Raw genomic sequence first — 24,436 nt, 5'->3', positions numbered from 1 at the left:
TAAACCTTATTCCAGTAATATCTGATACAAATATGGTTACATACATAAACATATTTCCCTGTCCTATTGACATACATATATATATAAATATGTATTTACCTGTGCCCTTACATAGCCCAGTAATGCTTTTCACAGAGTAGAACTTTCCTGTAGTATATCAGTCTGATCCCGCCTATTACGGTCAGTCCAGAGCCGAAATACCAGGCAATTCCTCTCTGAACAAAGAACACAGCAACACCAGATGATTGTTTTGGCCTTCATTGGGCCTCGTCAGTGAGGTGTAGCAGTATTCCTCTAAGCACACTGAGCAAGGAGTCCACGTCTGGTTGACCCTTTTTTCCCATAGGGAGACTAAATACATACAGAGAGAAGTGCACTCACAGGAACGAACAACTGGCTCAATACCATTGTTAGCCTGTTCTATGATGACTTACCACCTGGTTGCAACTTTTTAGCGCAGTAATGCTTTTCACAGAGTAGAACTTTCCTGTAGTATATCAGTCTGATCCCGCCTATTACGGTCAGTCCAGCGCCGAAATACCAGTTAATTCCTCTCTGAACAAGGAACACAGCAACCCTAGATGAGATGATCGTTTCGGCCTTCATTGGGCCTCGTCAGTGAGGTGTAGCAGTATTCCTCTAAGCACAGTGAGCAAGGAGTCCACGTCTGGTTGCCCCTTTTTTCCCCTAGGGAGACTAAATACATACAGAGAGAAGTGCACTCACAGGAACGAGGTAAAGATATATATATTTTACCAGAAGGCATTATATATATATATATATATATATATATATATATATATATATATATATATACAGTTGTGCTCATAAGTTTACATACCCTGGCAGAATTTAGGATTTCTTGGCCATTTTTCAGAGAATATAAATGATAACACAAAAACTTTTCTTTCACTCATGGTTAGCGTTTGGCTGAAGCCATTTATTATCAATCAACTGTGTTTACTCTTTTTAAATCATAATGACAACAGAAATTACCCAAATGGCCCTGAGTTGATGGTGATTTTGGCCTGATTAACATCCACACAAGTTGACACAAAGGGGTTTGAATGGCTATTAAAGGTAACCATCCTCACCTGTGATCTGTTTTCTTGTAATTAGTGTGTGTGTATAAAAGGTCAATGAGTTTCTAGACTTCTGACAGACCCAGTGTTCAAACTCTAATCATGAAGTGGAAAATGAGGGGTTCTGTTGAAACCAAACCACGGTCAGGTAGACCAACTAAAATATCAGCCACAACTGCCAGGAAAATTGTTTGGGATGCAAAGACAAACCCACAAATAACTTCAGGTGAAATACAGGACTCTCTGAAAACATGTGGTGTGGCTGTTTCAAGATGCACAATAAGAAGGCACTTGAAGAAAGATGGGCTGTATGGTCAAGTCGCCAGAAGAAAGCCATTACTACGCAAATGCCACAAAGTATCCCGCTTACAATACACCAAACAGCACAGAGAAAAGCCTCAAACCTTCTGGCACAAAGTCATTTGGAGTGATGAAACCAAAATTAAGCTTTTTGGCCACAACCATAAATGCTTCATTTGGAGACTAGTCAACAAGACCTATGATGAAAGGTACATCATTCCTACTGTGAAACACAGAGGTGGATCGCTGATGTTTTGGGGATGTGTGAGCTACAAAGGCACAGGAAATTTGGTCAGAATTGATGACAAGATGAATGCAGTATGTTATCAAACAGAACCCCTCATTTTTCACTTCTTGATTAGAGTTTGAACACTGCTGATTTGCATTCTCAATTCATTGGATATATTTTTATATCCCTTTCCTGTTTTATACAGTTCAACTACCTTTTCCCGCAGATCCTTTGACAATTCATTTGCTTTCCCCATTATTCAGAATCCAGAAACATCAGTGCAGCACTGGATGAAAGATGCAAGGGTCTGTCAGGAGTCCAGAAACTCATTGATCTTTTATACACACACACTAATTACAAGCAAACCGATCACAGGTGAGGATGGTTACTTTTAATAACCATTCAAAACCCTTTGGCATCTACTTATCAAAGCGTCAACTTTCTTGCTTTCGACGGCACCAATACGCTCGCCTAAGATCGCCTAACATTGCTGCCACGGACCTGAATACATTCTCCAAAGTTACCAAAAAAGCTGTCAAAAAGCCGCGCACCAAGTACGGTGCGATGAGCAGTGGACTGTTGTTAACTAACAGTCATCAATCTCGCTGCTCTTCGGCTTTTTTACAGCTTTCTTGGTATACTGTCACTAAACACCCATACTATACTAACTGTTTTAGCCCCTATACAACCATTCCCGGACCCCGCCACACCTAAATAAAGTTATTAACCCCTATACCACCGCTCCCGTACCCCGCCGCACCTAAATAAAGTTATTAACCCCTAATCTACCCCCCCTACACCGCCGCCACTATATTAAATGTATTAACCCCTAAACCTAAGTCTAAAACTAACCCTAACACCCCCTAACTTAAATATAATTTAAATAAATCGAAATAAATTATTCCTATTTAAAACTAAATACTTACCTATAAAATAAACCCTAAACTAGATACAATAGAATGCGAGCTCTATCCTATTGGCTGATTGGATGAGCCAAAAGGATTGAACTTCAATCCTATTGGCTGATTGCATCAACCAATACGATTTTTCCTACCTTAATTCCGTTTGGCTGATAGAATTCTTGGATGACGTCATTTAAAGGAACCTTCATTCTACAGTCGACATCGATGGAAGAGGATGCTCCGCATCGGATGTCTTGAAGATGGACCCGCTCCGCGCCGGATGGATGAAGATAGAAGATGCCGCCCGGATGAAGACTTCTGCCCGTCTGGAGGACCACTTCGCCCCGGCTTTGTTGAGGACTTCGGCCTGGTTGGGTGAAGATGTCTCAAGGTAGGGTGATCTTCAAGGGGTTAGTGTTAGGTTTTATTAAGGGGGGATTGGGTGGGTTTTAGAGTAGAGTTGAGTGTGTGGGTGGTGGGTTTTAATGTTGGAGGGGTATTGTCCTTTTTTTTTTTTAAGGTAAAAGAGCTTATTACTTTGGGGCAATGCCCCACAAAAAAGCCCTTTTATTTGTAATTTAGTGTAGGGTAGGGCTTTTTTATTTTTTGGGGGGCATTTTTATTTTGTTAGGGGGATTAGATTAGGTGTAATTAGTTTAAAAATCTTGTAATTATTTAATTTTTTTTCTGTAATTTAGTGGTTTTTTTTGTACTTTAGATAATTTTATTTAATTGTAGTTAATTGTAGTTAATGTAGGTAATTAATTTAATTATAGTGTAGTGTTAGGTGTAATTGTAACTAAGGTTAGGTTTAATTTTACAGGTACTTTTGTATTTATTTTAACTAGGTAGTTATTAAATAGTTAATAACTATTTAATAACTATTGTACCTAGTTAAAATAAATACAAACTTGCCTGTAAAATAAATATAAACCCTAAGATAGATACAAATGTAACTATTAGTTATATTGGCGGTTAAACTTAGGGTTAGACTTAGGTTTAGGGGTTAATAAATGTAATATAGTAGCGGCGACGTTGGGGGCGGCAGATTAGGGGTTAATAAATGTAGATAGGTGTCGGTGATGCTAGGGACGGCAGATTAGGGGTTAATAAAATTTAACTAGTGTTTGCGAGGCGGGAGTGCTGTGGTTTAGGGGTTAATATATTTATTAAAGTGGCGGCAATGTCCGGTCAGCAGATTAGGAGTTAAAATTTTTATTAAAGTGTTTCCGATGTGGGGGGCTCGGTTTAGGGGTTAATAGGTAGTTTATGGGTGTTAGTGTACTTTTTAGCACTTTAGTTAAGAGTTTTATTTTACGGCGTTAGCCCATAAAACTCTTAACCACAGACTTTTAAATGCGGTAGGAGTCTGGACAGGAGAGGGTCTACCGCTCACTTCTTCCAAGACTTGTAATACCGGCGTTAGGCAAATCCCATTAAAAAGATAGGATACGCAATTGACGTAAGGGGATTTGCGGTAAGCTCGAGTCACGGAATATTGTTATATTGAATATAGTTATATTGTAGCTATCTTAGGGTTTATTTTATAGGTAAGTATTTAGGTAAGTATAGGTAAGTATTTAGTTTTAAATAGGAATAATTTATTTCGATTTATTAAAATTATATTTAAGTTAGGGGGTGTTAGGGTTAGTGAAAGACTTAGGTTTAGGGGTTAATACATTTAATATAGTGGTGGCGACATTGGGGCCGGCAAATTAGGGGTTAATAAATATAATGTAGGTGGCGGTGGTGTAGGGGGGGCAGATTAGGGGTTAATAAATATAATGTAGGTGGCGGTGGGCTCCGGGAGCGAAGGTTTAGGGGTTAAACACTTTATTTAGTTGTTGCGGGGTCCGGGAGCGGCGGTTTAAGGGTTAATAAGTATAATGTAGGTGGCGGCAGTGTAGGGGGCAGATTAGGGGTGTTTAAACTCGGGGTACATGTTAGGGTGTTAGGTGTAGACATTACCATAGGAATCAATGGGATATCGGGCAGCAGCGAACATGAGCTCTCGCTGCTTTCAGACTCCCATTGATTCCTATGGTATCCGCGGCCTCCAGGGTGGCGGAACTAAAACCAGGTACGCTGGGCCGGAAAAGTGCCGAGCGTACCTGCTAGTTATTTGATAACTAGCAAAAGTAGTTAGATAGTGACGAACTTGCGTTCGGAACATCTGTAGTGACGTAAGCATCGATCTGTGTCGGACTGAGTCCGGCAGATCCTATGTTACGTCACTAAATTCTACTTTTGCCGGTCTGTAGGGTTTGATAACTAGGGCGAATCAGGCTCACCACAAATACGCTGCGGAATTCCAGCGTATTTGCGGTTGACGGCTTGATAAATACATGCCTTTGTGTCAACTTGTGTGCATAATATCAGGCCAAAATCACCAGGGTATGTAAACTTTTGATCAGGGTCATTTGGGTAGTTTCTGTTGTCATTATGATTTAAAAAGAGTAAACAGAGTTGATTAATAATAAATGGCTTCAGTCAAACACTAACCATGAGTGAAAGAAAAGTTTTTGTGTTATAATTCATATTCTCTCAACTACCATTTCCCGCAGATCCTTTGACAATTCTTTTACTTTCCCCATGATTCAGAATCCAGAAATGTCAGTGCAGCACTGGATGAAAGATGCAAGGGTCTGTCAGGAGTCCAGAAACTCATTGATCTTTTATACACACACACTAATTACAAGAAAACAGATCACTGGTGAGGATGGTTACTTTTAATATCAATTCAAAACCCTTTGTGCCAACTTGTGTGCATAATATCAGGCCAAAATCACCAGGGTATGCAAACTTTTTATTTGGGTAGTTTCTGTTGTCATTATGATTTAAAAAGAGTAAACACAGTTGATTAATAATAAATGGCTTCAGCCAAACACTAACCATGAGTGAAAGAAAAGTTTTTGTGTTATCATTCATATTCTCTGAAAAATGGCCAAGAAATCATAAATTCTGGCAGGGTATGTAAACTTATGAGCACAACTGTATATATTTGTGTGTATTTATAAATAAGGATCATAATAAATAATGTCTTATTATTAGGGTTGCACCGATACCGATACTAGTATCGGTATCGGTGCCGATACCAAGTATTTGCATGAGTACTTGTACTCGTGCAAATGCACCGATACTTAAACCGATACCTCCAATTCCTACCCATACGCCATCTTGTGGCATTTTTCAAACTGCATGTTCCCATTTAATTTTAAGCTGGAGTGGATTTAACTAAAAATTGTTCACTTCTGTTCTGCCAATACAAATTGCTGTTATTTGTATTATTGTACATCAGAGCAGTGCTCCAACAGCTGCTACTTTACAGCTGGAAACCTACCTGGGAGAGATCACTGTACCTCATTCAGAAAAACCCCTGAAGTACTGGGCAGTTAATAAACTGAGATTTAATGTCCAAAAATATCTTTCTGGCCCATGCAGAAGTGTGAAAAGTTAAAGACTGTTCAGCTTAGCGTCAAACGTCCTTACTGATAGCAGAAACAGACTTATAGCTGAACATGCAGAGATGCTTCTGTTCCTTAATAAGAATTTGCCACTAACTTTTGAAAAATTATTCTAATTGCTAGATTGCCTGTTATACTGCAAGTTCTCATCTTGCACAATTATGCTAAAAACATACTGTACTCTGAGGAACATCCGTAGCCAGGGCTGGACTGGGAATAAAAAGCATACCTGGAAAACTATGAAAACCAGCCCTATTTTCTGTTAAATCAGTAGAATGCAAATGCCCCATTTTTCTCAAAGGGGATTACTGGGATACTCCTTCCCCAATATTATGTTTTGAATTAAATTATATTACTTTGTATTAAGCACAAATGTCAGATTGATGAGTTATATAGGCACCCTACAACCCAATTGTATCCAGTAATCACCCCTTTAAATTGTAGCTTTACAGTCCCAGCAGCTGCAGCTGTTATTTATTGTTGTTATTATTAATATATTTTATTGTAATATTTGTATTTTTAAACATGTTCTGTGAACTTTGTGACAACAAGCACATAAAACTGTTTTATTATATTTCTTTTGAGATACAGTTCATAATTATAAAGAAGCAATCTTAAATCATTAGTCTGTATTGTGCTTGGTAAACTGCCATGACATTTAAAAAAAGTATCGGTAATTGGTATCGGTGAGTATTAGAAAAAAAGTATCGGTACTTGTACTCGGTCTTAAAAAATGGTATCGGTGCAACCCTACTTATTATGCATAACTAAATATGTTATATTACAGTCTCACTGGTTAATATCCCTTTAATGCTGGCTAATAATGGCCAATAATATAAAGAAATGTCTGGGGAATTGGTTAAAAAGGAGTTTGTAGGGGGGCGGAGCCTGGTAGCTGTCATGAGAGCAGCATAATTCCAGAGCTCTGTCACAAAAGCCCTTTATCTACTGGGAATCCTGGCCATCCTTACCCAAACCACAAATAGAAATATATGGTAGTCCATCTACTTCCCCCACCTACAATCTAGAAGTGGTATCTTTCCATTTTTAGTACCTGGGGAACCGCGAAACGGACAGCCGCAAAACAGCCACATCAGGCCTCAGACGCTGAGATTGCCCCTTGTAAAGGCCTTGGGGGACATAACCGGACCCTGGGGAGGCTTCAGAGACCATCAGATCCAAAATTGAGTGGCCTGGGAACAATAAACGGCCCCCTCATCACGGACCAGATCCAAAAATAAATTTGCCTGGGGGATTGGGACTACCACGGAGCTCCGGCTCGAAAACGATAGGCCCCTTCAATATAACTCTGCATCTGTTGGCTCCTCTGTGGTCTGACCACACTACACCAGCACCAGCAACCAAAGTAACCCCCCAGCAAAGGCCGGACAACAGCCAGCAATCTAGACTGGTGATTAGGCCTACCACAAGGCCGGAGCCTCCTAAAAAGTGACAATAAGCACATCTCATTCCTCTTTACTCCCCAGTATCTCACTAGAGACAAACATCTAACCGCCCCTTACCACTACTCTTTGTTTACTGATCCTAATCTCAACCTATATGCCTCAGTAATAGAAAAAGACACTAACAGCTTCCTGCAGTTTCCACATTGAATAACCTGTATAGGACCAAACACTCCTGAGCTCACAAACTCTTCATATTACGTCTGAGAATTAGGGAGCAAATAAATTAGAGAGGTAAAAAAAATAAAAATAAAAAACTCCTTCTGCAAATAGCGGTTATTTTCCCTTAACATATTGTCAGGTATTAAATTACCCCTTCAGCAGCTTAGGTTTATTGTCTGCCTATTGCACATTGAGCCAAAAGAACAGCACACCCCCGAATAGTCCTAACTCAGCTGCTATAGGATCATTTTGGGAGCAACTACCACCAATAATGGCGTCCAAACAACACTAAACAAGATAAAATGACAAAACTATATCGGGGAAATCAAATATTATGTCCTCCTTTTTGCAGTGTCCTGATTCAGCGAATTTTTCCCCTACTAGTCACAAACCTAAGGAAAAACCCCTGCAAGTACAGACACAAGAACCCCAATCTAGCAGAAACCTGCCAGTGGACTGTCAGCTCTCTCCAAATTTCTTGTAAAACTTACCTTCAAAACAATTCATAGCAGACATTGTCCGCTCTTGCATCAGAGAAGAGCTGGCGGAGTTGAAACAAGATATCCATATGCTGGGCTTTCAGGACGAAACTTTGGAAAGCAATCAAGATATCATTAAAGAAGACGTTAATCAACTGACAGAACAATTAACCTCTCAGCAAGAGACTATCCTCTCTCTTCAAGATAAACTTGATGATTTGGAAAACCGAAGCAGGTGCAAAAATATGCGTATTAGGGGAGTACCTGAATCAGTGCTGCCAAGAGACTTTACTGTTTATCTTCAGGACTTGTTCCGTCATCTAAAAGATCCCTCTCACATGGATGACATTCCTTGGGTCAGAGCTCACAGAACCCTGAAACCAATGCTACCGAACTCAGCCCCACCAAGGGACATCGTGATCCGCCTCAAGAACTTTCAGGAGAAGGAAATGCTCCTGAATCAAGCCCACAAAAACCAGCCTGTGAGGTTCAGGGGCAATTTCTTGCAGTTCTTCCAGGATTTGTCAACCTGCACTCTACAACGCAGGAAGGAATTTTCGCCCCTCACCTTGATGCGGAACAAAAGACTTCCGTACCAATGGGGCTTCCCAACTAACCTCTGGACAATCAGCAACAGCACCTGTGTAGTATGCAAAAACCCAGAAGACATTTTAACCTTTTGTGGAACACTTGGACTTGACCTCCCTCAGACACGCCCCCTTCTGAGCCACTGAGCTCTCAAACCCTCAAAAGACAGAACCTAGGAAAAGTAAGCCAAAAGATGCCACCAATAGAAGACACACTACCACCAGTTCTGCTTCCTCTAATGCCTGACCATAATGAACTTCATATTCCACACTTTCTGTGCTGTAACAACAGGACTTGATTACTGAGCGATGTCTTCTCTTTGGGATGGGCAAGTAACTTTAGCGTTTATATAAACCTTGTCATAGTATATCTCACAAACCCATGTTACCCTAGGTACGGAGGCCCGCATACCATATCATACATCCCTACATTTCACACCCCCTTTCCCTCCTTTAACATATACCCACCATTCCCCTCCCTTCCTCATCCTCTCCCTCCCTACTCCCCAAATCCCCCCTCCCTCCCAGGAGCCAGATCAGGATTCCCAATTATGTAAAATTAATAAACTTCTAATATCCATAGGATGTATTGTGGTTACTCCCCCGAAATACTCTCATATATGCCCTATAATAGGAAGAGAGACTTTTTGTTTTATTTTAATGTATTCACGTTTGTTACTGTTTATAATGTTATAATGTTAGTTAAGATTCAACTACTGTTTTGTTGCTATGTGTTTGTCTTTTTGCAGATATGTACCCATTTTGTGCTTCCATACTCTAAGCAGTACCAGAAGGTATATACTATCCCTAATCTCGTACCAACACCCTCCACACTGCCATGCACCCCCATAAAGTGACTTCCCCCAAGTGACTTCCCCCAAGACTTCAAGCCTTTCACAGAATGTGAAAGGCTTGAAGTCCTCCCATAAAAGGTCCAAAGCACTTGCAGACCTAGCAAAGAGACAAATAGAGATACTTTTCTTACAATAAACACACTTTAAACGAAATAAAGAACCGAAATACTTAGGGAAAACTTATACCACACACTACCACAGTTCCGGCCTAGAAAAGAAAAACGGGAGCATACTTTTTAAAAAATCTCTTCCTTTTACCTTGATACAACTTTCCAGAGATGGAGAGGGGCGCTTTTTAGGTTTGATGGGCCTTCTGTACAGCAGACCCATCACCTTAATTAATATTTATGCTCCGCACACAAATCAAACCACTTTCTTTAAAAAATATTCAAGAGAACACTGGATATCACTAAAGGCCCATTGTATCTAGCCGGAGACTTCAACACCCTATTGCAACCCCTAAAAGATAGCTCCAACCCTAACATAGAAATATCAAAAAAAGTTTCCACCACTTTGTGGAACGGCTTGAAGGACCTTAACCTATATGACACATGGAGATTCATTCACCATGATAAAAGAGACTACACCTTTTTCTCGCATCCAAATAAATCTTATAGTAGACTTGATTATGTACTTACAAACCAAAAAGGCCTAACACACTTACATCGCAGTGATATCTCATCCACATCGTGGTCAGACCAATCAGCTGTTAAAATAAAATTTTCCTGGCCCGAAACACCTTCAGAACCATATTCCTGGAAACTAGACGAGTCCTTTCTAAACAATCCTGGCACACTAACCACGTTTATCCAAAATCATCTCTGAATACTTTACAAACAACTCCAACTCTATCACTGACAATTTTAAAATTTGGGAAGAACACAAATGTGTGTTAAGGGGAGAATGAATTAAAATTAAGGCTCAAAATCAATGAGCAAATCGTACACAATACAAAGAACTAACAGATACCTTTTTTAAACTAGACCTAGCGCTGAAAAAAGAGACCACTAATTATAATATAGAGAAAGATCTACAGGCTGCTAGACACATTTCTAGAGATTGAGTACTAAACTCTACGAACCAAAACTAATAGCATGTTCTATTACAAAAATAATAGAGCTGGTAAACTGCTAGCTCGGGCCTTAAAAACATACGATGGCTAAATTTGGATTTGATCAAAAGTTTATAGGGCAAATCTTTGCCCTTTATAACAGGCCACAAGCAAAAATAAGATTAAATGATTCCACATCTTATCCTTTCCAGATCACAAATGGCAAGAGACAGGGGTGTCCCCTCTCACCTCTATTGTTTATCTTAGCCATGGAGGTTTTAGCCACGTACATCAGGAAACAAACAACAATTACTGGATTCCGAATAGGGCAAACCGAATATAAAACCACTCTTTATGTGGACGACATATTCATGACCATCACTGACCCAGTTAACTCTGTCCCCTCACTAATCTCAACACTGCATACTTATGGCCTCTACTCTAACTTTAGTATTAATATTGCAAAATCTGAACTCTTAAGTATAGCACTGCCCAATACCACATTAGAGACAGTCAAACAACAATTCTGTTTCCGAACCCAACATAAGGCGATAAAATATTTAGGAGTGCAAATTTCACTAAAAACTGAAGATATAATCTGCCTAAACTTTAAAACCTTAAAGAACGATATTAGCTCAATGTTACAATCCTGAGCAACTAAGCCCGTCTCTTGGTATGGAAGAATAAATGCAATTAAAATGATAATACTCCCAAAGATTTTGTATTTTTTTCAAGCATTGACTATTCGTATTCCAGTTGGACTAATCTTCCAACTTCAAAAATTGCTAAACTCCTTTATATGGTCCTATAAAAGACCCCGTATAGCTACAAGCACCTTATACTGTCCCAAAGACATAGGAGGCATAGGAGTACCCAATTTGCAGTACTGTAGATTGGCTGCTTTTTTAACTAGAATAGTTGATTGGTGCAAACATAGCAGCACGAAAGAGTGGGTTATGCTTGAGCGCACTCTTTCTAACGACTCCCATCTGGGAGGTCACTGCTGGCTTCCTGCCGATATCAGACGTCTGCCCCTCAATGCTCCCATAACTGTGAAGGAAACATTCAAACAGTGGGATAAACACATCAAAAGATCTCCCCACTTTTCTAGCACATACTCTCCGTTAACACCACTAGTAGGAAATATCCTGTTCCCACTCCACTCTCTTTTACATATAACAGACAATCCCACCATGATAGAAATGGTCCTGATACACACACTATATCACAATGGCAAACCGAAACCGCACAATGAAATTGTTACATTACTCAGACCCCGATTCAATAGTTGATTTACGTACTTGCAATTAACACATTACCTGCAGACGCATCCCTATAAAAAATCTCTAACCCGCCCTTTGACAACCTTTGAAAACATGTGTATACAAACTTTCCCCAATAAAAGTATACTATCACTTATACATCAACAGATCCTTTCATACTACGTTTCTACTCTACCATCTTACATTAAAAAGTGGGAATTAAAATAGTTGACTCCTGCACCAACAAAGAATGGCTGCATATCTTTGCCAGCATGAGCAAGTCCTCATTTTCTATCTCAATGCTAGAGATGAACCTGAAGCTTCTAAGCAAATGGTACTACACACCACACCGCTTACAACAGTTATTCCCTGGCACACCTGCTGAGTGCTGGAGAGGCTGTTCAGATTTAGGTACCCCCACTCATATATGGTGGTCCTGCCCCATAACTGAAAATTTCTGGAAACTGATCACCATTGAAATCACACGTGTTCTAGATATTCCTCTCCCCTTCACAATATGGACCTTCCTTTTTAACTCTCTCCCAAAAATCAAATGCAAACTTAGATCCACACTACTAACAATTATGATCAACACTGCCAAGAGACTAATTCCCTTAAATTGGAAGAAAACAGAACTCCCAAATATCTCTGTTTGGAGCTACCTGGTATCTCACACACTTAATTTAGAAAAATTCCACTACACTCACACAAAAGGCACAGAGGACAATTATCCAATATGCTTCATATGGGAAGAGTACCTACAAGCCCGATTACGCACTAACTGAACCTTTGTTTCATTAATTTAGAGCACCCATTTACCTGTATCATGATATTTCCCTGTCGTAACACCCTATGGAATAGATTGTCTCGCATTAGTATATACCTATTATTCACCCCTATATATACTCTGGTACACATATGTGCATGAAAAGAAATCAACTGTATTTATTTGAAGCAAACCTGTGACTGGTGCATGTTTAGTTAATTTTCTGCAATATGTTATATGTAGTTATACTAAAGTTCACTTGTTTTTTGTTTATAGTTGATTGTAAACCAGTTACTGATGTTGACCTAATTTAAAAAGAGCTGCCAGAAATAGATAGACATTTTACTAAATTTTGTACTGAGTGAGACCCTGTCCCACTTGTACAAGACATATTGGGGCCTATTTATCAAGCCGTCAACTTACTTGCATTCGACGGCATCAATACGCTTGCCTAATATTGCCTAACTTTGGACCTGAATACATTCTCCAAAGTTACCAAAAAAGCTGTCAAAAGCCACGCACCAAGTACGGAATGATGAGCAGTGGACTGTTGTTAACTGACAGTCATCAACCTCGCTGCTCTTCGGCTTTTTCCCAGCTTTATTGGTATACTGTCTACTAAATAAAGTTATTAACCCCTAAAACGCCACTCCCCTGAGCCCACCACCACTCTAATAAACGTATTAACCCCTATCCTGCCGCTGCCGGAGCTCACCACCACTCTAATAAACGTATTAACCCCTATCCTGCTGCTCCCGGAGCCCACCGCCACCGACATTATACTTATTAACCCCTAATCTGCCGTCCCCAACGTCGCCGCCACTATATTAAATTTTTAACCCCTAAACCTAAGTCTAACCCTAACACCCCTAACTTAAATATAATTAAAATAAATCTAAATAAAAACTACTATTAATAACTAAATAAATCCTATTTAAAACTAAATACTTATCTGTAAAATAAGCCCTAAGCTAGCTACAATATAACTAACTAGTTACATTGTAGCTAGCTTAGGGTTTATTTTTATTTCACAGGCAAGTTTGTATTTATTTTAACTAGGTACAATAGTTACTAAATAGTTATTAACTATTTAATAGCTACCTAGCTAAAATAAATACAAAAGTACCTGTAAAATAAAACCTAACCTAAGTTACAATAACACCTAACACTACTCTATAATTAAATAAATTAACTAAATTAAATACAATTACCTAAATTAAATTAGCTAAAGTACAAAAAATAACAACACTAAATTATAGAAAATAATAAACAAATTACAGAAATTTAAACTTATTACACCTAATCTAATAGCCCTATCAAAATAAAAAAAGCCCCCCCCAAAAAAATAATAAAACCCCCTAGCCTAAACTAAACTACCAATAGCCCTAAAAAGGGCCTTTTGCGGGGCATTGCCCCAAAGTAATCAGCTCTTTTACCTTAAAAAAAAATACAAACAACCCCCCAACAGTAAAACCCACCACCCACATAAACAACCCCCCAAATAAAATACTAAATAAAAAACCTAAGCTCCCCATTGCCCTGAAAAGAGAATTTGAATGGGCATTGCCCTTAAAAGGGCAGTTAACTCTTTTGCGGCCCAAAACCCTAACCTAAAAATAAAACCCACCCAATACACCCTTAAAAACCCTAACACTAACCCCCTGAAGATCGACTTACTGTTCTGAAGACCGGACGTCCATCCTCAAGGAAGCGGCAGAAGTCTTCATCCAACCGGGCCGAAGTCCTCAACGAAGCCGGGAGAAGTCTTCATCGAAGCCGGACGAATGATGATGGATCAGCCAATAGGATGAAAGCTCAATCCTATTGGCTGATTGCAACAGCCAATAGGATTTTTTTCCTATCAGCCAATAGGAATCTAAGGGACGCAATCTTGGATGACGTAATTTAAAGAGATCGTCGGTAGTCGTCGGAAGGAAGAGGATGCTCCACGTCGGATGTCTTGAAGATGGAGCCACTCTGCGCCGGATGGATGAAGATAGAAGATGCCATCTGGATGATGAAGACTTCTGTGGGCTTGGATGAAGACTTCTCCCGGCTTCTTGGAGGATGGATGTCGGATCTTCAAAACTGTAAGTAAATCTTCTGTGGTTAGTGATTTTTTAAGGGTTTATTGGGTGCGTTTTAGTTTTAGATTAGGACTTGGGCTGCAATAGAGCTAAATGCCCTTTTAAGGGCAATGCCCATCCAAATGCCCTTTTCAGGGCAATGGGGAGTTTAGGTTTTTTTAGTTAGGCTTTTATTTGGGGGGTTGGTTGTGTGGGTGGTGGGTTTTACTGTTGGGGGGTTGTTTGTATATTTTTTTACAGGTAAAAGAGCTGATTACTTTGGGGCAATGCCCCGCAAAAGGCCCTTTTAAGGGCCATTTGTAGTTTATTGTAGGCTAGGGTTTTTTTATTTTGGGGGGGCTTTTTTATTTTCATAGGGCCTTTAGATTAGGTGTAATTAGTTTAAAGCTTTGATAATTTCTTTTTTATTTTTGTAACTTAGTGTTTATTTTTTTGTGTAATTTACATCTAGATTACGAATTTTGCGTTAGAGGCTGTGCGGTGCTAATGAGCAGTTTATGCTCACTGTTCACTTACAGACAGCGCTGGTATTACGAGTTTTTACAAACCAGACAAGAAGTGAGCGTTGAGCAAAATTTTGCTCATTACCGCACTCCAATACCAGCGCTGCTTACGTTAGTGGTGAGCTGGTGTAACGTGCTCGTGCACGATTTCCCCATAGGAATCAACGGGGAGAGCCAGCTGAAAAAAGTCGAACACCTGCAAAAAAGCAGCGTAAAACTCCTTAACGCAGCCCCATTTATTCCTATGGGGAAATACATTTTATGTCTACACCTAACACGCTAACATGAACCCCAAGTCTAAAGACCCCTAATCCTACACTTATTAACCCCTAATCTGCTACCCCGACATCGCCAATACCTACATTATAATTTTTAACCCCTAATCTCCCGCTCCGGACACCGCCGTATCCTAGCTCACAAATGTTCCAATCAGCCAATAGAATGCCAGCTTAATCATATTGGCTGATTGCATCAGCCAATAGGATTTTCTCTACCTTAATTCCGATTGGCTGATAGAATTCTATCAGCCAATCAGAATTGAAGGGACGCCATCTTGGATGACGTCATTTAAAGGAACCTTCATTCAGTGTTAGCCGTCGGATGAAGAGGATGTTCTGCGTCAGATGTCTTGAAGATGGACCCGCTCTGCGTCGGATGGATGAAGATAGAAGATGCCGTCTGGATGAAGACTTCTGCCCGTCTGGAGGGCCTCTTCACCCGGCTTGGATGAAGACTTCTCCCGGCTTCGTTGAGGACTTCGGCCCGGTTGGATGAAGACTTCTCCCAGTAAGGTGATCTTCAAGGGGTTAGTGTTAGGTTTTTTTAAGGGGGTATTGGGTGGGTTTTAGAGTAGGGTTGGTTGTGTGGGTGGTGGGTTTTAATGTTGGGGGAGATTTGTAATTTTTTTTACAGGTTAAAGAGCTGATTACTTTGGGGCAATGCCCCGCAAAAGGCCCTTTTAAGGGCTATTTGTAATTTAGTGTAGGGTAGGGCTTTTTTTTTATTTTGGGAGGGCTTTTTTATTTTGTTAGGGGGATTAGATTAGGTGTAATTAGTTTATAAATCTTGTAATTTGTTTATTATTTTCTGTAATTTAGTGGAGGGTTTTGTAAATTAGCTAATTTAATTTAATTTAATTTATTTAATTGTATTTAATTTAGTTAATTTATTTAATTAAAGTGTAGTGTTAGGTGTAATTGTAACTTAGGTTAGGTTTTATTTACAGGTACTTTTGTATTTATTTTAGCTAGGTAGTTATTAAATAGGTAATAACTATTTAATAACTATTCTACCTAGTTCAAAAAAAATACAAACTTGCCTGTAAAATAAAAATAAATCCTAAGATAGCTACAATGTAACTATTAGTTATATTGTAGCTATCTTAGAATTTATTTTTGTTTTAAATAGGAATATTTTAGTTAATGATAGTAATATTTATTTAGATTTATTTAAATTATATTTAAGTTAGTGGGTGTTAGGTTTAGTGTTAGACTTAGATTTAGGGGTTAATAACTTTAATATAGTGGCGGCAGATTAGGGGTTAATAAATGTAGGTAGGTGGTGGTGATGTTAGGGCCGGCAGATTAGGGGTTAATAATATTTAACTTATGTTTGCGAGGCGGGAGTGCGGCGGTTTAGGGGTTAATATGTTTATTATTGTGGCGGCGACGTTGGGGGTGGCAGATTAGGGGTTAATAAGTGTAGGTAGGTGGCGGCGACATTGGGGGCGGCAGATTGGGGTTAATAATTATAATGTAAGTATCGGCGATGTTGGGGTCAGCAGATTAGGGGTTCATACATATAATGTAAGTGGCGGTGTTGTCCGGAGCGGCAGATAAGGTGTTAAAATTTTTATTTTAGTATTTGCGATGCGGGAGGGCCTCGGTTTAGGGGTTATAGCACTTTAGTTATGAGTTTTATGCTGCGTTGTTCCATAAAACTCATAGCTACTGACTTTTAAATGCGTTAGGGATCTTGACAGGGTAGGGTGTACCGCTCACTTTTTGGCCTCCCAGGACAGACTCGTAATACTGGCTCTATGGAAGTCCCATAGAAAAAAGACTTTACGAAGTTTACGTAAGTCGTTTTGCGGTAAGGCTAAAGAAGTGTGCGGTGCCCCTAAACCTTCAAGACTCGTAATACCAGCGGGCGTTGTTCCATAAAACTCATAGCTACTGACTTTTAAATGCGTTAGGGATCTTGACAGGGTAGGGTGTACCGCTCACTTTTTGGCCTCCCAGGACAGACTCGTAATACTGGCTCTATGGAAGTCCCATAGAAAAAAGACTTTACGAAGTTTACGTAAGTCGTTTTGCGGTAAGGCTAAAGAAGTGTACGGTGCCCCTAAACCTTCAAGACTCGTAATACCAGCGGGCGTAAAAAAGCAGCGTTAGGACCTCTTAACGCTGCTTTTTTACCCTAACGCACAACTCATAATCTAGCCGATAGTAACAAAAGCTGCTGCACAAAAGTGCTAAAGACACGTGCACATTCCTGAGCCTACCTCAGTATTTGCAGTTTTACGTTTGTAACAATGTATATACACAGCTGAACATTTTGTCACAATGTATCTACAAACCAAAACAGTTTGTAACAATGTATATATAAAGCAGTAGTCTGTAACAATGTTGCAAACACTGCTATAGTATAGTTCTCAAGAGCAACAAATACCTGAAGAAAAGTATATAATATATTAAAATAAAGTCATCACACACATAAACACACACACATACACACAAGCACATAGATACCCATGCACACACACATACACATACACACACATACACACACACAAACACAAACAAACACACAGACATACACATATACATACACACACATACACACAAGCACATAGATACCCATGCACACACACATACACATACACACACATACACACACACAAACACAAACAAACACACAGACATACACAGATACATACATACACATGCACACAACACACACATACATACACCCCCACACACACACCCCAAACACACATATACATACACATAGCAAACACACAGATATATACACACACACATATATATATATATAAACAAAAAAGGGGGGTTGTCTGCGCTTAGGAATATTATAGCTGAACTTTCAACAATGTGCCAGGATATTTCCAGTTGCCCTTGTACTGTGAAAATGAAGCATTTGGGCTTTACTACTACCTTTAACTCTCCCCATTACATATACATACATTTATGTTTGGGTTCTGAGTGTAGATACTGCAAATGATGGCTTGGGACATACCTGCTATATATAAAAAGGTTTTTTGGATTAAGAGTCTAAAACGCTATATATAGCGAGTAATGGCTCAATACAGCAAGTCATAATATATGCAGAATGTATTGAATGATAACAATTGGTAGATGCATTATATAGTGAGCAATGTGCATTATATATTGTGCTAAGTGTTCCTTTTATATTTATTGCCTAAATTACGTTTATATACTTTTATGGATGACCATTTTAACTTTTTTAACATTTTTACCATTAACTATTTATTATGGTTTTTAACTTGTCTGTTAAATCTGAGCAAGGCTCTTTTTTAAGTTTGAAAGTAATACTTTTATATCTTCTAATTGCAAATAATGTAATACTTTAAGTGCATCCATGTATGTAAATACATACACTAAGATGCCCTTAACAAATATGGCGACGGCAGCTCCCTGCTAAGGACCAATAGAGCCCCACTACACTACAAAAGACAGAATGGGAGGGGGGCGGCCCCTACCTCTGACGAAGCAACCAATAGTGTTGCGAAACGTGTAAGGCTCCGCCCCCCGCCACACGTAGTACCCGCTTCTCCATAGACGCCGATACATCCCAGCTCTCCGTATCACACACCTGGTTGTGTGTCCGGGGGTAAGCCGGTATCGAGCTGTGAGAGGGTTCATTACTATTTTCTACTACACAGCAGCAAAATAACTGGTTGCAGGACATATCTCTTTGTTAGATTGTCGATATACCTGTTAGTGCTGCATTTTAATAGTCACTGTAATCGCTGGTGGCTTTTTATGTTTGTTTATGTTTGGTATGTCCATATATGTTTATACCTGCACCAATAAATATACTGTTTAACACACATATATTTGCACTCCCCGTTTGTTCTGTTTCCCACATTTCACCTTGCCCCTGAGTGCTGTAGTGGATGCAGCTTAACACCGCTGTCCTGAAACTTCAGAGACTATTTCTACACAGCCCAAGAGCACAGAGATATTGTGTGGTAACCAGCAAAAAGGAACAATCAGGGAGGAAACAGCTATAACCTGGGTCCTATTGATACCTCATACGAATTGAGGTTGAATCACGTGAGTGGTTTTATTTCACTTTACTATTTGAGCATCTGTACCTACAGGCTTCATTAGGGGTGCCTTTCTTGTGCGCTTCTTCACATCTTCTTTTTTATATATATTATATATATATATATATATATATATATATATATATAGAAATACAGGACAAGCGCACTCCAAGGGACTTAACAAAAATCACTTTAATCAGTGTTAACATTTTCGGACGTAATATAGTCCGTCTTCAGACAAAAAAGTGTTTACACAGTACTTACCCAACACCCATTAAATACACCAAGCAAACTGTGAACTTACTCAGCATCCACGCTCTCCCGGGTAGCTCCGCCCCCTGGGGGTGACGTCATCATCCCGGGCAACGTGGGCCATGCCAGTACCCAACTATAATAAACAAAACAAAAACAAAAAGGCAAGAGGTGCTGTGAAAAGTCAGTGGCACAACATGAGGGTACAATATTCACATTTCAATATCGCAGCAGTTATACTTTGTATGGCTTACACGGACTGTTCCTGGTTGCCATAGCAACCAAATATAAACATGTACAAACATGCTATCAGCAGCGAAAAAGAAATACCCAGTGCGTGCAAGGCATACAACAGCACATTATTGTGGAACATTTAACATAAGCTGTTAACACCAATCTCTATTCACAGGGACTACACAAACCGCAACTTGGTTGCCATAGCAACCTGTATAACAATAGAGTTAGCGTGGAAATCCTTAATAAGTGTAAACCAGGTGACATAGAGAATGGTGTGCATAAATACCTGATAAGGACCAAAAAACTGCAATACATACAGCACTAATCTAAGCAGTACGGGGGTTACACATGAGCTGCACAGATCACCTAAAACGGGCAGAGCATATGGAACCCCGCATGTTAAGTTAGATAACATGTTAAACAGAGCATTCCGAGTATAAATACCCAAGTTGCACCATACATTACTTGCAGTGATCTAAACCACAGTATAAACAACAATGTCTACAATCCACAGAGAATGGTATAGTAATTCACATGGGCTGCACGGACCACACAGGGTTGCCATAACAACTACTACACAAATAATTGCAGCATGGACATGCAGGTCATGTGAGTCAAAAGCAATTACCATATGGTACTTGAGATAGGTGATAATGGCTAATTCTGCAAAATATAAGCCAAGTGTTCCAAACGGCTAGTAAACATATACAGTAGGTCTTTAATCTAAAAACTAACCAAATTTGCCATCACCGGTATAAGCAGTCATACTCCAACCTGATTATACAAGCAGTTGCTATAGCAACTCCAAAACTAAAACCTCAAAAATCAAAGTGAAATCATGTTGGGTATGGCAACCAGTACAAAAAATGGCAAAAGGGTAAAGAAAAAAGTCCTTCAAACTGTAAAACAATAATAGCTTTTGAACAATAGAGCAATAATAATTATAAAACAAATTGAACCATTTTAAGCAACTTGGAGTAGAACCAGGCAAAAAGAACAGAAGAAAACAAAAGAACAGAAAAAACAAGAGAACAGAAAAAAGAAAAAAAATCCAGGCCAAGAAAGCAGCAAGAAGGGCCACAGTAAAAGACAGCATGAATGGTTCAGGACTCTCAATCCCTATGGCTCAAAGGACTCTCATTAAATCATATATACTCCTCAACAGTCAATACCGTCAACAAAAAGGTCCATTTAGGCCGAACATAGCAATAAACTATGTTACAGGAATGCCTGCCAGTCCAGATGGGTATTCAGACCCTTTGGCACCAATGTCTGTAGATAATATGTCCACCTTGCTTCCCTCTGTAGAAGTGCTCCAGCCCGATCACCCCCCCTAGAGAGGGGCGGAATATGATCGATGATGGTGTATTTCAGGTCCGACACCTTATGCTTTAATTGCTGAAAATGTCTGGCGACAGGTTGTTCCGAACACCCATTCTTTATTGCCAACCTAATGGCCGAACGGGGGTTTGCCATACGGGTACGCAAGTCGTCAACGGTCTTTCCGACATAGTACAGGCCACATGTACAATGGAGCAAGTAGACAATGTGTGTTGTGGTACATGTTAACCTGTACCTGTGTTTGTAGACCTTCCTCCTGTGGGGGTGCGTAAATGACGAGCCGGTGATCAATCCGCTGCAAGTTGTGCATCCCAGGCAACAATATACGCCAGGTTTATTCGTATCCAACCACGTTGTCTTCTTATACGCTTTTTGCGGATCAGTTATCACCTCAGGGATCTTGCCCTCCTGTAGCCTATTATTGGTGCGGGTGAGTTGTGAAAAGGCAACATGTTGTCACTATTTATGATGTCCCAGTGCTTTCTGATTACTGAGGACATTCCATTTTTATCGCCCGTATACGTCGTTACAAAAGTCATTCTTTTATCATCTGACCTAGTTGTTACTGTAGAATTGTTCAATATGGAGTGAGATTGTTCACGTAATAATTTAACGGGATATTGCCGGGCTTCAAATCTAGACTGCATCTCTGATAGTTGAGTCACCTTGTTATCCTCATTGGTGTTATTTCTGGCTACCCTCTGGAACTGACCTTTCCAACAGTGTAAGTCTTGGGATCTGGAAAAAAAAGTTAAAAAAAAATATTTCAAAAATAATAATAACCTTAAAACAGCTTAGCACCCAGGGCCCCGATCCGATATAAATCGTCGCCCGCAAAAGCCGGTGACGCCAAAATTTGTGCTGATTTGGTATCACATATACGGCGTAACATAGAAGTTACGCTCGTATATTTCTGCCTTCAGTCGTATTTTTTTGGCCCATAGACAGGTATACCAAACCAGCGCAGTTTGGTATCCAATATACAGCGTAAGGACTTACGTGGCGAAAATGGAGAAATCTTACTCCATTTTCACCTTGCCACAAATTGCAGGCGTAGTAAGCCTTACGCTGTGTATCGGAGCCCCGTAACTCCCTAAACTAGCTGCAAAATAAAACCTAACACCTAACGCATGCGCAATGTCTATCTACCTGTCAACCGCGATCCCCCGCCGCAATCCCTAATAAAGTGTTTAACCCCTAAACCGCCACTCCCGGACCCCAGGCAGCCACCTACATTAAATGTCTAACCCCCTAATGTGAGCCCCCTACACCGTTGCCACCTATTTTAAATGTATTAACCCCTAATCTAATCCCCTACACCGCTGCCACCTATTTTAAATGTATTAACCCCTAATCTAATCCCCCTACACCGCTGCCACCTATATTAAATGTATTAACCCCTAATCTAATCCCCCTACACCGCCGCCACCTATAATAAATGTATTACCCCCTAAAATACTAAACTGTCCCTACCCTAAACTAAATTAAAAATAGCCCTGAAAAGGGCTTTTTGCGTGGCATTGCCCCAAAGTAACCAGCTCTATTACCAGCCCTTAAAAGGGCCTTTTGCGGGGCATTGCCCCAAAGTAACCAGCTCTATTACCAGCCCTTAAAAGGGCTTTTTGCGGGGCATTGTCACAAAGTAATCAGCTCTTTTGCCTCTAATGTAATCTAATCCCCCTACACCGCCGCCACCTATATTAAATATATTAACCCCTAATTTAATCCCCCTACACCGCCGCCACTTATATTAAAATTATTAACCCCTAATCTAATCCCCCTACACCGCCGCCACCTATATTAAATTAATTAACCCCTAATCTAATCCCCCTATACCGCCGCCACATATATTAAATTAATTAACCCCTAAAATACAAAAATTTCCCTACCACTAAACCTAAGTCTAACCCTACAAATAGCCCTGAAAAGGGCTTTTTGCGTGGCATTGCCCCAAAGTAACCAGCTCTATTGCCAGCCCTTAAAAGGGCTTTTTGTGGGGCATTGTCACAAAGTAATCAGCTCTTTTGCCTGTAATCTAAATCCCCCTATACCGCCGCCACCTATAATAAATGTATTACCCCCTAATCTAATCCCCCTACACCGCCGCCACCTATATTAAATATATTAACCCCTAATCTGACCCCCCTACACCGCCGCCACCTATATTAACTATATTAACCCTAATTATATTAGGGTTAATATAGTTAATATAGTTATTATATTATATATATTAACTATATTAACCCTATATAACTCTAACACCCCTAACTTAATTAATATTAAAATAAATCTAAATAATATTTATAATATTAACTAAATTATTCCAATTTAAAACTAAATACTTACCTATAAAATAAACCCTAACGCCTAGATTTAGAGTTTGGCGTTAGCCGTCAAAACCAGCGTTAGGGGCTCCTAACGCTGGTTTTGGGCTACCGCTGGTATTTAGAGTCGTGTAGGTAAAGGTCTAATGCTCACTTTGCAGCCGCGACTTTTCCATACTGCAGATCCCCCTACGCCATTTGCGTATCCTATCTTTTCAATGGGATCTTTCTAACGCTGGTATTTAGAGTCTTGGCTGAAGTGAGCGTTAGAAATCTAACGACAAGACTCCAGCCGCAGCACAAAATCAGGAGTTAAGAGCTTTCTGGGCTAACGCCGGTTTATAAAGCTCTTAACTACTGTGCTCTAAAGTACACTGACACCCATAAACTACCTATGCACCCCTAAACCGAGGCCCCCCACATCGCCGCCACTCTATTAAAGTTTTTTAACCCCTAATCTGCCGACCGCACACCGCCGCAACCTACGTTATCCCTATGTACCCCTAATCTGCTGCCCCTAACACCGCCGACACCTATATTATATTTATTAACCCCTAATCTGCCGCCCCCAACGTCGCCGCCACCTACCTACAATTATTAACCCCTAATCTGTCGACCGGACCTCACCGCTACTATAATAAAGTTATTAACCCCTAATCCGCCTCACTCCCGCCTCAATAACCCTATAATAAATAGTATTAACCCCTAATCTGCCCTCCCTAACATCGCCGACACCTAACTTCAAGTATTAACCCCTAATCTGCCGACCGGACCCCACCGCT

Source organism: Bombina bombina, chromosome 2 (genome assembly GCF_027579735.1).
Source record: "Bombina bombina isolate aBomBom1 chromosome 2, aBomBom1.pri, whole genome shotgun sequence".
In the NCBI taxonomy this organism is placed as follows: domain Eukaryota; kingdom Metazoa; phylum Chordata; class Amphibia; order Anura; family Bombinatoridae; genus Bombina; species Bombina bombina.
This window is presented reverse-complemented; position numbering follows the sequence as displayed.